The 16,451-nt window shown below is 35.1% G+C and overlaps 1 protein-coding gene across 3 annotated transcripts in view; it reads left to right on the forward strand.

The window, feature by feature from the left end:
* Positions 1-16,451, forward strand: part of LOC126821870 (ATP-binding cassette sub-family G member 5) — a 145,377-nt gene that overhangs the window by 31,746 nt on the left and 97,180 nt on the right. For 2 of the 3 annotated variants that reach the window (XM_050550436.2, XM_050550438.2), the window contains exon 2: positions 14,192-14,236. The gene's annotated coding sequence lies outside the window, so the exon portion shown is untranslated. Of the gene's footprint in view, positions 1-7,947; positions 8,034-14,191; positions 14,237-16,451 lie in introns of those variants that run through there. The other variant, XM_050550437.2, reaches the window with a different exon arrangement.

A 16,451-nucleotide genomic window follows, 5' to 3' on the forward strand; every position in this document is an offset into this window, starting at 1 on the left:
TTGAAAATATGAAATCCGTGCTCTGAAAAAATGCTATATGTAGCCTTGTGAATATGACAAGATTGTATAGGGAAACTTAGGTATCATTATGGTCATCGGCTACTTTCGATTTCTATTTCGAAACTTTTGCATTGATGATGTATTCCCACCACGAAAATTACTTGGCAGAACATTGCCAGTTAAGGTGACAGTTAAGGTTCGTTTACCTTTGGATCGACTTTGGATGTTTCATTGGACTGTTAATGAATCTGACACACGGTTATAAATATAAAATATGTTAATTCTGCTATATTTTGGTTATAAAAGTGTAAGCGTGATAAATTCTAGAAATTTTCACGGGAATTTTCAATTAGAACATTTCACCGTCAGCGAAGTTTTCATTTACTCTTATCCAAGTCCAACTATCAAGGGTTCTTTACAAGTGCCTATATTTTTACATGGGTGGGTCTTGGTTTTTCGTCCCATCCTAACGATTAGAAACTCTTTCCATAAGCCCTTTAGGTGCTACCACTGAACAAGTGGGACCTGGCTTTAAAAATCTCAAGGCCTTTCTCGGGTCACGCCGAGATTCGAACCTGGGGTATTCTAATCGAGAGTCCAATTCCCTTAACGATCGACAAAAGGAGTCCCCCCCCCCTTTATCAACAGACTGTATACATTTTTTTTAACCACACAAAATTAAACACAATAATCATTAAATATAATCAAATATAACACAATAAACACACTGCAATATCAAATATAATACAATATCAACTATTATAAAACAATAAACACACTACAATATCAAATATAACACATCAGATATAACACAACATCAAATATTATACAATAAACACACTGCAATATCGAATACATGATGTTATTGGTATTAAACAGTGTTCAATATATGTGTATATATATACCAAAATATACTCACAGGATTACGATACGATATTACATAACGCAATATACAATACGATATTAAACACAATACGTATTTAATACACTGCAACATCAAAATACTGGATGATATTAACTATAATACGACACATTATATCATATTAAACACATTATCAAATACACCACGACAATAAAGGCAACACAATATCAAATACAACAATATAAAAACAACACAATACACAATACTACATAAAAGTAAAGAAAAGGAGTAAAAACATACTCTAGGTTTTAACACAGACAACATAATAGTCAGTATAAGACTATATCAAAGAGAACACAAGATCATTTACAACACGATACCAAATACAACACAATATCAGATATGACGTGATAAATTTACAATTTAAAATTAACAAAGATATTAAAGAAACCGCCATATCAAATGTATCACAATATAAAATGCAGTACGATATTAAAGACAACAAGATATCAAATACACCCGAATATCAAATACAGTACGATATTAAATACAATACGATATCAAATACAACATAATATCAAATACATTACAAAATTAAAGACAACACGATATCAAATGCAACACATATCAAATACGTACCACGATATTAAAGTCAACTAGACATCAAATACAACATAATATCAAATGCAGTACGATATTAAAGACAACACGATATCAAATACAACACAATATCAAATACAGTACAATATTAAAGATAACACGATATCAAGTACAACGCAATATCAAATACAGTACAATATTAAAGACAACACGATATCAAGTACAACGCAATATCAAATACAGTACAATATTAAAGACAAAACGATATCAAGTACAACACAATATCAAATACAGTACAATATTAAAGACAAATGCAACACAATATAAAATACAGCACGATATCAAACACAACACAATATCAAATACAGTACGATATTAAAGACAACACGATATCAAACACAACACAATAACAAATACAGTACGATATTAAAGACAACACGAAATCAAATACAACACAATATCAAATACAGTACAATATAAACAAATGCGGTATGTAACAAAGTACTCTATAACTTTCATCAAATAATTGAACGGTCATTTAGGTGCTTAGAACTGTATGACCTCAGCTGTTTTTTTTAATATATACGGGCTGCACATGATCTGTGTGCAACACTCGGCAGTGCATCATACCATGACATGATAATGACTTCAAAGGGAATACACAGTGCAGTTACAGATACCATAATCTGATAAATTAAGAATACCATATATGATGATCACGTTTTCCTAATTGTCATACGCTATATAAGCAGGAGTTTGCTGACAGTAAGGCAGACAGACAGGGCAGAGAGAGACGGAGAGACCGGCGTATGGACTCACCCGAGTTCAGCCGCTGCCTTGGCAGAGGGGCAGAATGGTTGATTTAACATAGTTATATGTGTTACTGTCGTAGTCTAGTACATGTATATAGTTTAAGTACCTGTATTGCTGTTATAATTATGTAGATGTGTTGTATTCTGTTCCAATGTAAATAAACCATATATTTACGAACTGATCTCTGTTATCACTAAAATAGTGTTACAGGTATCACAAATTGCACAATATTAAATACAACACCAATACGTTATATAGTTGAACCCAATGCCAAATATAACACATTATCAATAGTAACACCATATCAAATACAACACAGTATCAGATACAGTACGATGTAAACAAAGACAAAACAATATCAAATACAGTACGATATTAAAGATAACACAGTATCAACCACAACATGATACCAAACGCAACACGATATTAAAATCGACACAATATCAAATACAACATTATATTAAAGACAACACATAGGTAAATATAAAAAGGAATGGCATGTTACTTGACATTATAGACACAACACAATATTAAATTCAACAAATAAATAAAAATAACACATTATTAAAGATGACATACCATGGACCACAACCCGATATCAAATGTCACACAATATTAAAGACAACACAATCTCAAACACCACATGATATCAAAGACAATACAATATCAGTGCCACACAATATTAAAGGCAATACAATATCAGCAACACAATATTAAAGACAATAAAATATCAAACACCACACGATATCAAAGACAATAGAATATCAGTACCACACAATATTAAAGACAATAAAATATCAAGACCTCGGTTTTTCGTCCTATCCGAACGACTGCGCCACTGAAATGGACCACACTATTAAATGCTTCTCTTTATTCAATGCACCTTATTATTAAATACACCTTATTATTAAATACATCACGTTATTAAATGCCTAGCTCGCTAGCCTGGAGGTCGGGTGTTCGATCCCTGCATTGGCCGAGAAAGTTCATCCAGATTTTCCGGCGTGGTTCTCCCTTGTCAGTGATGCAGGACGGAGGGACTGACAAGGAAAGCTGTCTAGTCGTTCGGATGGGACGAAAAACCGAGGTCCCGTGTACACATTGGCGTGCACGTAAAAGATCCCTTGGCAGTTGGAATTCGATATAAGAGTAGGCCGTAGTGCCGCTGTCCGGGCAAAATTTCCCTCATAGCACACTGTATGGCGTATGCCCGTCTTCATTAGCCCAGGTTAGGAGCAGAACAGTAGGACGTTAAACTCCATTTCATTTCATTTCATTTATTAAATGCGCCTCAATCATACATCACATTATTAAATACACTGCGCTATTAAATGGGCTTCTCTATTGAATCCATCGCATAATTAAACACACCGCGATATTAAATACATCACGTCATTAAATGCACCATACTATTAAATATACCCATTCCACAATGATTTAAATACATCAAAGACCAAATATAAAATGGCGACAGAGAGGGGTTTAATATAGGCTATGCCTGTTCCCCAATCCCTATTCAGATACAAATCTGAATAAATATATTGCTTATAAAAAATAAATTACAGGAAGACGTGTAATTGATCCTGATACAAAATATAAGGCGATGTTGAATCTCATTTCCTATTCATTTTGAAAATATTTTTGGCCTCGCTTCGTCCAGTCATTGTAATCATTCTTTTTCGAAATGAGCTACTGCAGCCTTACAAATGTTTTTTTATACAGAAATTCTGGGTTTTTTTTTTATTATGATTATGAGATTTGTTTCTCAGGTGTTGATATTTGTGGATAAGTTGTTACAAGAGAGAAGATTACCAGAAGATTATTTAGGTTATTTGTGACCTAAATATAATATTACTTATTACTAATTTCTTTTCAGTGTTGCATTCTCTCTATCAGTTTTTGGAAAATATCAAATTTATGTTTTAATTTAAATTCTTTGGTCGTCATTTTAATCCCTTGCAAATGAAAATATTTTGAACGTTGAATCCCTGAAAGAAATATCATTCCAAAAATGGTCCATTTCCGTTCAGTATTTACAAAGATATGATAAATTGGAAAAAAAAATTCGGCATCCACTACAGACAATATAAGACATGGTCAAAACCAACCAGTGACACCTACAGTTTTCACTAAAATCTTTTGATGGGCCTCTTTTTATCCCACTGAATCCAAGCCGGGGGATGATCTACCGTTGATATTTGATTTCGTAAATAATGTCGTGTAAATTTATCTATTTAATTACACTTTAGCGTTGATTAAAGATACATAAGTTAACATTTAGATAAAGAGCTGACCATACTTACTATAATAGTTCGAAAATAGATAATGCAAAATGAAAATATTGAACATTTCGTTTAAATTACTTTATTCGGACCCAAGTTATCACTGTTTGTAGTTTTGACAAGATAGGTGCATTATGGTAACCAGAGCACTGGTATATTCGAGACGCTTTCCCATTTTTAAATTAAATTTTTAAATGGCGAACCGTTCTAATCTAGTTAAAATCTCGAGTACCCGATGCCGCCGAGAGTTGATTATGGTCTTTTTTTTGTTAATAAGTGTCTAAGATAGACCTGTAATAAGCAGATTTAGCTCTTGCATAATGTATGTTTAAGCCCTGAAAAAAATAGATAGTGTCCAACTAAGCAAATGCCGATCAGAAACTTTAATAAGAATTAGCTTATAATAATAATTAACATATATCACTGCTTATATAATGATTAATAATTTCTCTTTATATCGAGTTCTGTTATTTCGAACTCGGTTAACAGCACTGGGAAGTCTTTCCGTTTTTAAATAGCTTATGATTAACCTGTTTAAAACGATATAAAATTGATTTCTTGTGTCATAACAGTAAACTATTCTCGAAATAAAAAGGACCGATTCGGAGGTGACACAGTGACATGATTCCGTTTTCTTAAATGACAGTTTAGTTCCTACTGTTTCCCAGAAATAACCTGCTCTATAAATAAATCCCAATGCTCGTTAGAAATATATATTTCACACCTATTGTGTTTTATACAGGGCCAAATATGGATATTATAACTGATTAACAACGGGAATATTACCGCGTGATTACGTTTATATATGACATACAGGCCATCAGTGCTGACATTTATTTGAGACAAACGTGACAATGGTTTACAAGAATAGTAAGGCGATTAACAATTTTATCATATTTCTTCGTATTTCTGAATGATTTTATTTTGTATTCATTGTCTCTTGTGTGCAGATTTTTTTAACAGAAATATTTTTTGACAAAATTGCGGCAGAAATCAACCTAATGACTTGTATTAATTCGGTGATCTACTTTTGTGGCTTAGAATATTAATGACAATGGTATGTATATGTATATATATATAAGTCTTTAATACATTTAGGAGACAGATGTTTGACTTTCGAGGGTTAGCATCGTTAATAAAGCAGTCTAAGGTTAACAGCTAATCGTTTGAAACACGTTTGAAGGTAAGTTATCCTTCGTTATTTCTGAACAGGATATGCCGTATTGAAAATCGGATTCTAATGCATGATATAATTAATCATAATCTTGAAGCCTTTATATTATTTGTAAAATAGAAAAGCCTTCATCTTCTTTGTAAAATGAAATATATACATGCATATAGTAGTGGTGGGTGTTGTAGACGTGACATAGTATTCTTACATCTGCTGTAGCTTCTTGCTGTTGATCAGAACTGTTCAGTTTATCCTAGATTTAGGACGGATTGAACTTACAATTTATTCATACTGTTCTGTAGTAGCGATCTAAGTTTAGCTGGATAACTATATTCGTCCATAATAGAAAATAGGTTACATGTTGCTTAAAGACATTATGATTGAAACTAATGCTATTACGCTATCGATTTAAGGTGATCTGACGTTTCAGTTACTCATCGGTTGGTGATTTGAAGCAGGACGTTAAACCTCATTTTATCCATTCATCCGTTATGTTCAAATAAGATTGAATGCGAAATCTGAGACAAATCTTTCTATCCATTGCCGAGATATACGCGTTTTTTTAAAAAATTTATTATGCGATTCCTACACAGTGTAGCCTGTAATGATATTTAGAGAGGGTCTATGATTATTTTGAATATATAATATAAAATTCATTTACTCTCTGCTTTAAATTTATAATGCATCTGTAGGTCATTCTCGGTAACACAATTTTATCACTTCTGCTCGGTTCATTACTTTGGGTTTGCTGGCTAAATTCTGTGCTATTCGTATCGTTAAACCTAAATCCAACCAAAACCCTGCAAACATCTGTTTTCCCTGGCAGCCCGAGTCGCCCATTTTTTTTGAAACCGTAACACTTTCTGGTCTCGTTATTGTGGTTTCAACTATTTGAGAATATTTAGCTTTATTGTATTTAGATCAACTTGTTTTTTTCTTAAATGTTGTTTCTTAAATGTTTACAACTAACAGTTTAATACAAGAGCAATTATGTATGGATGGTGGGGGGTTGTTTACTGTTCAAGTATTGTTAGGTTTAATGTTATATGTCATAAACGAACTATGTCGACTGACATGTCCTTGAACCACTATTTTAAGACAGATTAACGTGCACAATGTTCCAGACAGGGCAAACTTATTCGGCCTCATGTACGTCACCCATAAGCTTATTCACCAGGCCGAACCAGGATCCCGCATCGATGGAAGCGTTGTTTCACTCAAATGTCTAGTCCATATTATTTTAGGGGTCGAAGACGTGGAGGGGCAAACAATGGCATCGACCGCAAACATAAGGTATTCATCAAAATTTGTCTCAGAAAGATCTCGCGTATATGATTGCCAGATCGCGTTTTAAACCAGTAACATCTTAGGGTTATACTGGGCACATGTCAAACATCTTGAGGTTATACTGGATACACGGCAAATGTCTTAGGGTTATTCTGGCCACATTTCAAACATCTTGAGGTTATACTGGATACACGGCAAATGTCTTAGGGTTATTCTGGGGATACATGTTAAACATCTTAGGGTTATACTTGATATATGGCAAAGGTCTTAGGGTTATACTGGATACATGTCAAACGTCTTAAGGTTATACTGGGTACATGACATGCGTCTTATGATTATACTGAATACATGGCAAACATCTTAAGGTTATACTACTGGATACATGGCAAACGTCTTAGAGTTATACTGCATACACGTCAAACGTCTTATAGGATTAGGCTGTAATAATGGCACTGACGGGTATCCCAGGGCTGTGGTGATGGCAATCGTAGGCACCTTCAGGTTGTAATAATGGTACGATAGTGGCACATGTTATTCCCAAAATGTCCTGAAGTAGAATAAAAAGGACCCGAAGTCCATACTGGTTTGACTAGCTAGAATTAATAAAGTTTATATGTTTTAGTACAATAGGTAAACAAAATAGATAGACCCAGTACCTGTATATATATATACGCAATATCTTAACCGTGACGAATAAAACAAGAAACTAGATTTATTTAAAGATGTGTTTAAATTATCTTGTAATATAAATAGCCATGTTTTATGTCTATGCGTCAGGATCTAATTTGCTAAGTTGTATCTAAGACTAAAAATACAGTATGTAATGTGTTTACATTTGACTAGTGGTATATATTTAGCTTCAAGAGGTAAGTAAGATACATACGTTCATGATTAAAACATTTACTGGTAAATTTTCGCTGGATATTCATTAAGTCTGTTAAGGTATGTCAAAAGGCTCGTTGTTTTTCTTTAAATAGAGACCTAAAGGTGGAGAGGCGATGGTGGCTGTGGATGCGAGGTAAGCTGATATAGGTTTTTGTTACGTTGTTCTTCCATACATTTTGATTTGTTCTGGTCTCACAGCTAATAAATGCTATTGTAACTGGTGTCATGCACAGGCCAGGATAGTCTTACTCTTTACAGGGCACCATACGCCACTCTTGTTTTGGTACCGGTCTGTGGGGCAGACGTTTGCTCTTTTTTGTTGGATTGTCATGATTTTCATCAAGTAGAATGTTCTCGTTGTTAAATTTTGACCCTGGATTTCTTTTCGTCCTGTTATATACTTGTATTTTATGAATTTCAATTTGTTTGCTTTACTTCAATTGACAGTATAAATAGGTGTATAGCTGTAGTTAGATAAACCTCTAAAATGAAGGCGTTCACCAAATCAACATAGTTGCAGCGTATACAAAACTGTCCCCCCACCCCTCAAATATGCCACTGTCTTGACACTTTTATAATATTCTCTTTGCCTTCTTGGATTGTCAGCGTTATTTTAATGTACTGTTTGTTCTTTGTTTTGTTGAAAAGGTATTTCAACAGCCTCCCAGCCGGAACCTCCGTACTGCGCTGGTTGAATCCCAGTTTTGACTAAGAGTGTTCCTATGCGATTGCAAACACGTCGGATAATACCGGATTATATCAAAGAATGCCGATTGTTGTTTTTTTCTGACTTTGCCGCAACTGTTATTGTTTTGATTTCTGTATTGTGTTGCAATCTGACAACTGTGTCATCGAAACTTTCCGTCTATAGTTTTCCGATGACACGAATCTGGGCCGCGTTCAATAAGGACGCAGTTGTTTTCTCTTGTTAAAACATGACGACGTTGTAAACCAATTTACGCTCTCAAAGGGCCGTTATTGTCAACGCTTTAGGCTGTTATAGGTTTTTAGAACGGGTTTGCCATTTAACGAAATTGTAAATGTATGCCATTACACGATGTGTAATGTGACAGATATCCCAAGACCGCACAATATAGACTGGTAGCCTGGATAACCTGGCCTTGTCACTTTGCTTACACAAATCGGGTCATTTTGTCTCGAAATTAAGTAGTGAGACCTTCGTTCCCTGTAAGTATTATTTCTTCCATGTTCATCCACTAACTTTGCTCGATTTTAAAAAAATAACAATAGGATATATGCCAAATTATGTACTTTATAATGTAGATATTCTGTGCATAAATCTTTCACAGACTTATATTTATTTTTTAAAATATTATTGTCTATGATACTTTTTATTTATGATATAAATATATTCATGTGATATTGGTTTAAACATAAAAATCACCATTATTATGTTTGGCACCATATAGCCCGGTTGGAGCTGACGTACCATAGAACTCCATTTAATTCACTCATTCTTTCACAATAGGGAGCCGCGGTAGCTCAGTGAGTAAGACGGTGTCTCGCTGACCGGAGTGTCTGGTGTTCGCTCCCGGTTTTGGCCTGACAAGAACAGTGTCTATTAGTTCGGGTGGTACGGAAACCGAGGTCCCGTGTACACATTGGCGTGCACGTAAAAAAAAAACCCTTATGGCAGCTGGAATTTGAAGTAAGAGTAGGCCGTAGTGCAGCTGTCTTGGCAAAATTTCCCACATAGCACACCGTATGGTGTATCCCCGTCTTCATAAGTCAACTCTTTGCAGAAAAGTAGGACGTTAAACCCCATTTCATTTCATTTACTTTTGCGGGTTCCAGTTCTTGGTTATAATATTTACGTTTAAATATTCATGGAACTACAAAACGCTGTCCTTATGACAAAACATGATAAAACAGCAACGGTCAATGGTCAAGGGCTAGAGTATTTTTATATATTGTAATCCACAGCTGGGTGCTGATATGCAACGTATTAACCGACATAATATGTAATACCCAGGACAATAATATCTAGATTACTAGAAAGTAGTACTACAGAAGTCTGGCATGACATGTGATCACGACACAACTGTTTCAGATCAAATAAATCAGAGCTTTTACGCTTGGAAATCAGAGAAGTTTAAAACCAGGGTTATTAGTGAAATGAAAAGTTATAATGAATGCGTATCAGCAATTCAGTATGAATTTAAAGGGTGATGACTCCCTTGTTCTGACAATGATGGGATACCCATTTTAGTCTGGAGGATCAGTGCGAAGGGGGGGGGGGGTCCATCAAATGGCCACAAAACCAGACCCAACTTTTCTAGAGCAAAATTTTGTGTAGAATACGATTCCGAGATATTCGGGGTCAAAGGTCAAATGGGTTCATTTGCACTGAAAGTGAATGCGCAGTCATTCTTGTATCATGAAAATAAGCTGAAAATGATCGAAAGTAATCACACTTTCAATAAAAATATAAACTTACTAAATTAACCTTTGTTCTTTGTGGCCCCAGGGTTCAAAAGGTCACATTTTCCGTTTTAGCACTAGGAAGATTTAAAGTAATAAATGTCAGCGTAAAATATAAAAACTAAAGCGAAACCTGTTCTAATTAATAAAAGGAACATTTAAAATTTAACTTTAGATGGTCTTAGCACCGAACTTTTACTTTGGAACGTCGAAAATGATCTTGCTAACAGACCAAAACGCTCCGGAACCTGTTTCAAAAATACGTAAAAACTGTTAAATCAAAATCTCTCCGAATTAGTTTTACAACGAATGCTATACAAAGTAAACGTTCGGTGCCAAAGACCCCTTTAAGATAAATTTTAAATGTTCCTATTATTAATAAGAACAGGTTTCGCTTTAGTTTTTATATTTTACTTTGACATTTTATTGCTTTAAATCTTCCTAGTGCAAAAATGGTAAATTTCACCGTTTGATCTCCAGGGTCACTAACACTAAGAGTGAATTTAGCAAGTTTACATTTTTATTGAAAGTGTGATTACTTTCAATCATTTTCAGCTTCTTTTTATAATAAAAGAATGACTGCGCATTCACTTTCAGTGCAAATGAACTCATTTGACCTTTGACCACGAATATGTCGAAAACGCCCCAATCGGCGGACTGATTGGGTCTGGTTTTGTGCCCATTTGATGGGCCCCACCCCCGCGCTGAGCCTCCGGTCTATCTCTTTGAAAGACATAACTTTTATTTGAAATAAAAGTTATGTGAATGGTATCAAGTATGATGGAAATAGTAGGCATACACTGCTCGACAATTCTGGAATTCCGAAGCTTGCTAGATATATCCATATTCCATATCTCTTACCACTCCCCGCGCCAGCCAAATATTTTTTTTTTTACTATTATTTGCGCCTTCAAAGGACATAATTATATCACCAAGTGACTTCTGTTTGCTAATTTGCGCTGGTATTTTTCATTTGATTAGTATTTTACGTTTTAATTAAAGATGCATTATGTAATAGCTAAATCTGCCTAATGAAAACCTTTCGTTTGGTATTGGTAATTTTCATTTGATTAGTATTTTACATTTTCATTAAAGATGCATCATGTAAGAGCTAAATCTCCCCAATGAAGATCTTTCGTTTGGTATTGGTAATTTTCATTTGATTAGTATTGGTAATTTTCATTAAAGATGCATCATGTAAGAGCTAAATCTGCCCAATGAAGATCTTTCGTTTGACCTAAAATTTATTATTATCCACATGCCAGGCCCTTAATCAACTCTCTTGATCATCAGATGGTTTTGTTTTTTCAACGAAATTATTCACGATTGTCAGTTAAAAAAATATTAAAAAATTGATTATTGTCGTAACAACAGACCACACTGTTCTTCAAACGGCCACCACTCCGCTCAGAATGAAGTGTTTGAATGACATTGTCAACATATTCCCTTTTCATTATCTATTTTTTAACTATTATAGCGAGAACTGTCAGCTTTTTATCTAAATGTTACACAATGGATCTTTAAAAATAAAGATAAATAAAATTGTTCTAATGCAATGTGATATCAATATGTCTGTTTGTTTTATTTGATGGTTAATTTGCTTTGAAAATATTAATCTAACTTATTCGGCCTCCAACCGAGATAGAAGAAATTAGCCAGCCACTTCAAAAGCATAAAATTACGGATATGTGGAGAGTAGTGCCTGAAGAAACATTAAAAACTTGGAACAGATTTTAATTAAACGAGTCACATAAGTAGGACAAACCAGTAAAGGCCAAACACCTGATGAAAAGTCGTATATTATGCTGTACAGCACTGCTGTTTTTATTAGAGGTCACCAGTGTATGTTAATAACAGGCCAATTGCCTGCACATGAACATAAACAGTTCATATGGGCGGTTTATCTGACGGCCCCATTTCACTCGCAAAGAGATACACTGTCAAAAGTGAAAATGGACGTTTTTTATTTTTGTCTTAATAATGAGTAATTGCTCCACCAATCCTCAGACATTCATCAATTCGTCGTGGCATGCTCCTAATCAACCGTCCAATCACGATTTGGGGCAATCTGACCCACTCCTCTTGCTGTACCACGGCCAATTCGTTTAGTGTTGTCCGTTCACGTTGATGAACACGTCTCCCGATCAAATTAACCGTGACAAAAATACGCTAAACAGTAAATCTTGTGCAAGTAACGATAGGAAAGTAAACGTGGATAGGATAAACCAGCAAGCGGCAGTTTTCATCAACCCTTCCTTGAAGTGTCAAATTTGACAATGAACCCCTCCCACGTATATGGCGCTATTGCGTGTCGCATGTGCAGCTCAGTGGTTCTGTTGGGGCGGCAAGTTCTTCATCTGTGAACATACTCTCAAAGCATGTCAAGTGTCCACGGCTATTTATCATATCACAACCTGCATAGGTATTTGTATTTCAATATCCCCTACTTTTTTTGAAGAGTATAAAATGTGTTTGCTCTTGCATATCGATCAATCTGAGGAATATACACTCCGTCAGCTGAAAATGAGATCAAATGAAATGAAATGGGGTTTAACGTCCTACTGTTCCGCCCAGATTGGGCTAATGAACACGGGCATATGCCATACAAAGTGCTGTGAGGAAAGTTTTGCCCGGACAGCGGCTCTATGACCAACTCTTAATCGAAGTCCAACTTCCAAGGCTTCTTTTACGTGCAAGGTCAATGTAATATTAGGACCTTTAACCCCATTTCTTTCCTTTTTCATTTATAAAAAAGAAAATTCCAATATACGAGTTTTAGTATTGTCAGAGGTTGAGTGAGGGGGTTTTGAGGTTTTTGCGCTCCCTCTCAAATGGACAAACGTCATGTCAACTCTCGTCAGTAAGTATATGACGCATGCTCATGGTTGTGACTTTTAAGACATTCTGGACAGGCTACAAATCCGCTCTGGCATGAGGATTGTTCTGTATGTTATTAATCCAATATTTTCGGTTCATTCCCGTAATAACGGACGAGAGGGATGTTTTTTTCTCCATAAATTGAAAGGGGTTGATGAACCGGCTCAAATTAGGTCAGTTTGGAACTAACATATGGCACAAATATTGTTCGATAATTCGCTTACGCGTATCGGTCTTTAGCAGCGAGACGAAACGAGGAGACCCCAAGTAAACTCACGAGGATGGACAGGCGACCTTAATCTTGTCACGCACAACCTTGGATAAAAACCTCACCACTTGCATCAATGACAGACCTTATACTCTAAAGCGTACGCGTTCGACAAACCACAATTTCAAATATAGAACTCAGTTGAGCACCAACCTAGAGGATATTTTCTAAAAAAGTAATGCGTCTTTATGTAGAACTACAAACATAAAATGTCAAAACACTGCGCAAAACGCAAAATTTAACTAGGGTTATGGCGCAGTTTTAAGGGTGCACGTACATCAACATTATCTGAAATTGTTTTTCTTTTTGAATATCAAAACAAGTTATAGCCTACCGGTCAAGTGTCCCTTGATAACGAAGGGGACTTCGTGATCCAGTCAATACGTCATACCATCAATATTTGATGTTGAAATTGTTTATTGTTTAAAAATGACACGATGGGCCCGTGACGACATTCACTGAATACTTTGTGATAAAGAATAAATGAACACTTTTACTGACGGCACAAAATTCAATTTCAAGCTGGCTGGTCATTGATACTGGTTAGTATGTCTACAAAACACCAGACTGCGCGAGAACAGGTTTTGACGTCATAGATAAATCTATTAATAACCATGGAATACGGTTCACCATTACAATGAGTTTACTATAGGCTCTTCAGTATCCCGCGTTCAGTGTTTGAAATGTTTTGTTTTCTTTTACAGAGTTCTAATAAGGATTATTGTATAGATCATTTATGAAACCATTGGGTAAGTATTTAATTTATTTTATACCGAGTGACTATATACGTTGTCCTTCCTATTGTGTTTAAAACAAAAAATTGTTTACCGTAAAAAAATCACAAACAACCTCCAATTATACTATAACGTAGATTGGCAATGCACAGATCTAATGCATTATAGGCCCACTATTTATTAAAGTAAATTTTGAAAATTGACGAATCTTCAATGTTATTGTTTACATTTTCATTTAGTAGACACCATTGATACAATCGCTGATTTAAATATGTGTTTCTAGAACCATAAAGAAAAAGTTACCATTGTCATTAATTAATAGTGCCGTCGAAGTCATTTTGTACACAAATGATCATTACAGGGGAACTGCACAACAAAACATAGACAAATAAAACAATACAAGAACATTCCGCATTAACAATACATATATTATCCCTAGAGACGATAGGCAATAAACCCAAAAATATTTGAGGAAAACATAGGTGTGGGTAACCGAGTATAGAAAATTAAAAACAATATCTGTCTCATATTCCATTTCAAAATTGTTCTAGTATAAAGCAAATTGTGCACACTTGACTGTTTTGGTTAACCAGCCACAGAAGGTTATATTACATGTTGACGTACATGTATATGTTCGCCTGCCATCAAAAATGTCTTGTGAACACTCTTCAGTCAAAATGTCTTGTGTACACTCTCCAGTCCAAAAGCTTAATAGCATTCGCCGGGTTGTTCATTGCCATTATCAAAACTTACGAACTGTATAATTCGGAATTTCATATTTTGACTGTGGGATTGTTGAATCCGAACCCAATTTACAAATATTAGGATATTAACTCACCGTTTTCGCCTTTACCTTTAAAATCTTTTGAACCCGTTACAAAACAGTTTCTTCCATGATTTGTTTTTAAAGATACATTCTCACGAAAGTATTTATAGGGTTTTTATTTCCAATAAAAGTAGGGCAAATTTGGTTTAAATGGAAAGTAGAGACGCGCAATCTTACTATAAATATGGGGCAATCACAGGGCAAAAATGTCAGGGTATATCACTAACTGGCAACCCGACGGCTTAATTTCTGCCAGCTGGACTTGGGAAGTGCTTGTTATTTCTTGATTAGGCGGTTTTGGGAACATTGAGTGGTTTAAACGTACAAAAGACTCTGCAATTAAACGACGGAAAAAGAAGTTGGCCGAAGATAATCCAAGAATTTGCTTAGACTTCAATATGTATGGCAAATTGACAGTAAGTAACGACAAATACATTCTGAAAATAGGCCCTCCCTCAATCAAGTTACATGACAAACGTGGCTTCTAAAAATAGATTTTTTTTTTATATCTTTGGGTATTTCCTCCCGAATACAATGTTTTGAGAGGGATTAGAAACAAATTTTTGATAGATTAATTACTGTAGTTTGAATATGGTTTTAGTCCCAATATATCCTGAGATCACCCAGTTTGTACGCTGGAAGGCATTGTTAAAAGCATGGTGGGATTGCTCACATAAGGAGCCCAACGTGATAAGGACTTAATGAAATTTCTAAACTCTTGGTTAAATTTTAAAATCAGCGTAATTTGTTCACTATAAGAGCTAACAGAAGTTAATCAGCTCTGTTATAAAACTGCACCGGATTTGAAACAAATGTTTGTAAATAATTTTTTTCTATTTTGACAAGTGCATTTTGACAACTGTTTTTTGAAAGATATAATTAATAACAGAAATGTAGGTCGAGTCGAAGGTACTTTAAAATTATTTTAGTTTTTAAATAAAAGGTGACATTAATTTTATTCAGAATCTCATAAACCACACATAAACCGGAAATTCACTGTTGCAAGGAGCGCCTACGTAATGCATCTCGGGTTACATGACATATTCAAGACAACTAAAGGCTATAGAGTTAATATTATTCTTTACACCACTCCTTGTCGAACTGAATGTTAAACATGTCCCAATCTACCATTTACTATTTTAAACATGATGCCAATTAATTCGTGGAGTCCGACAGAAAAAGGAATGATAATTTGGGATGTGATATTCCACCGTTAGCAACTCTAACGTGATAATTACAACCAGCTTCCTGAATTTCTTCTTCGTCGCGCAATGACCACAGCAGGTTAATCAAGGGGCCTATGCGACTAATGATCGCCTACCTATCACCACACGCGCTCCAAGTACAGCACTTTTCCTCATATACCTTTCCGGAATGACGCCCGCTAGGCATACTATAATAGTA

The sequence above is a fragment of the Patella vulgata genome, chromosome 5 (genome assembly GCF_932274485.2).
Source record: "Patella vulgata chromosome 5, xgPatVulg1.2, whole genome shotgun sequence".
Taxonomy (NCBI): Eukaryota; Metazoa; Mollusca; class Gastropoda; family Patellidae; genus Patella; species Patella vulgata.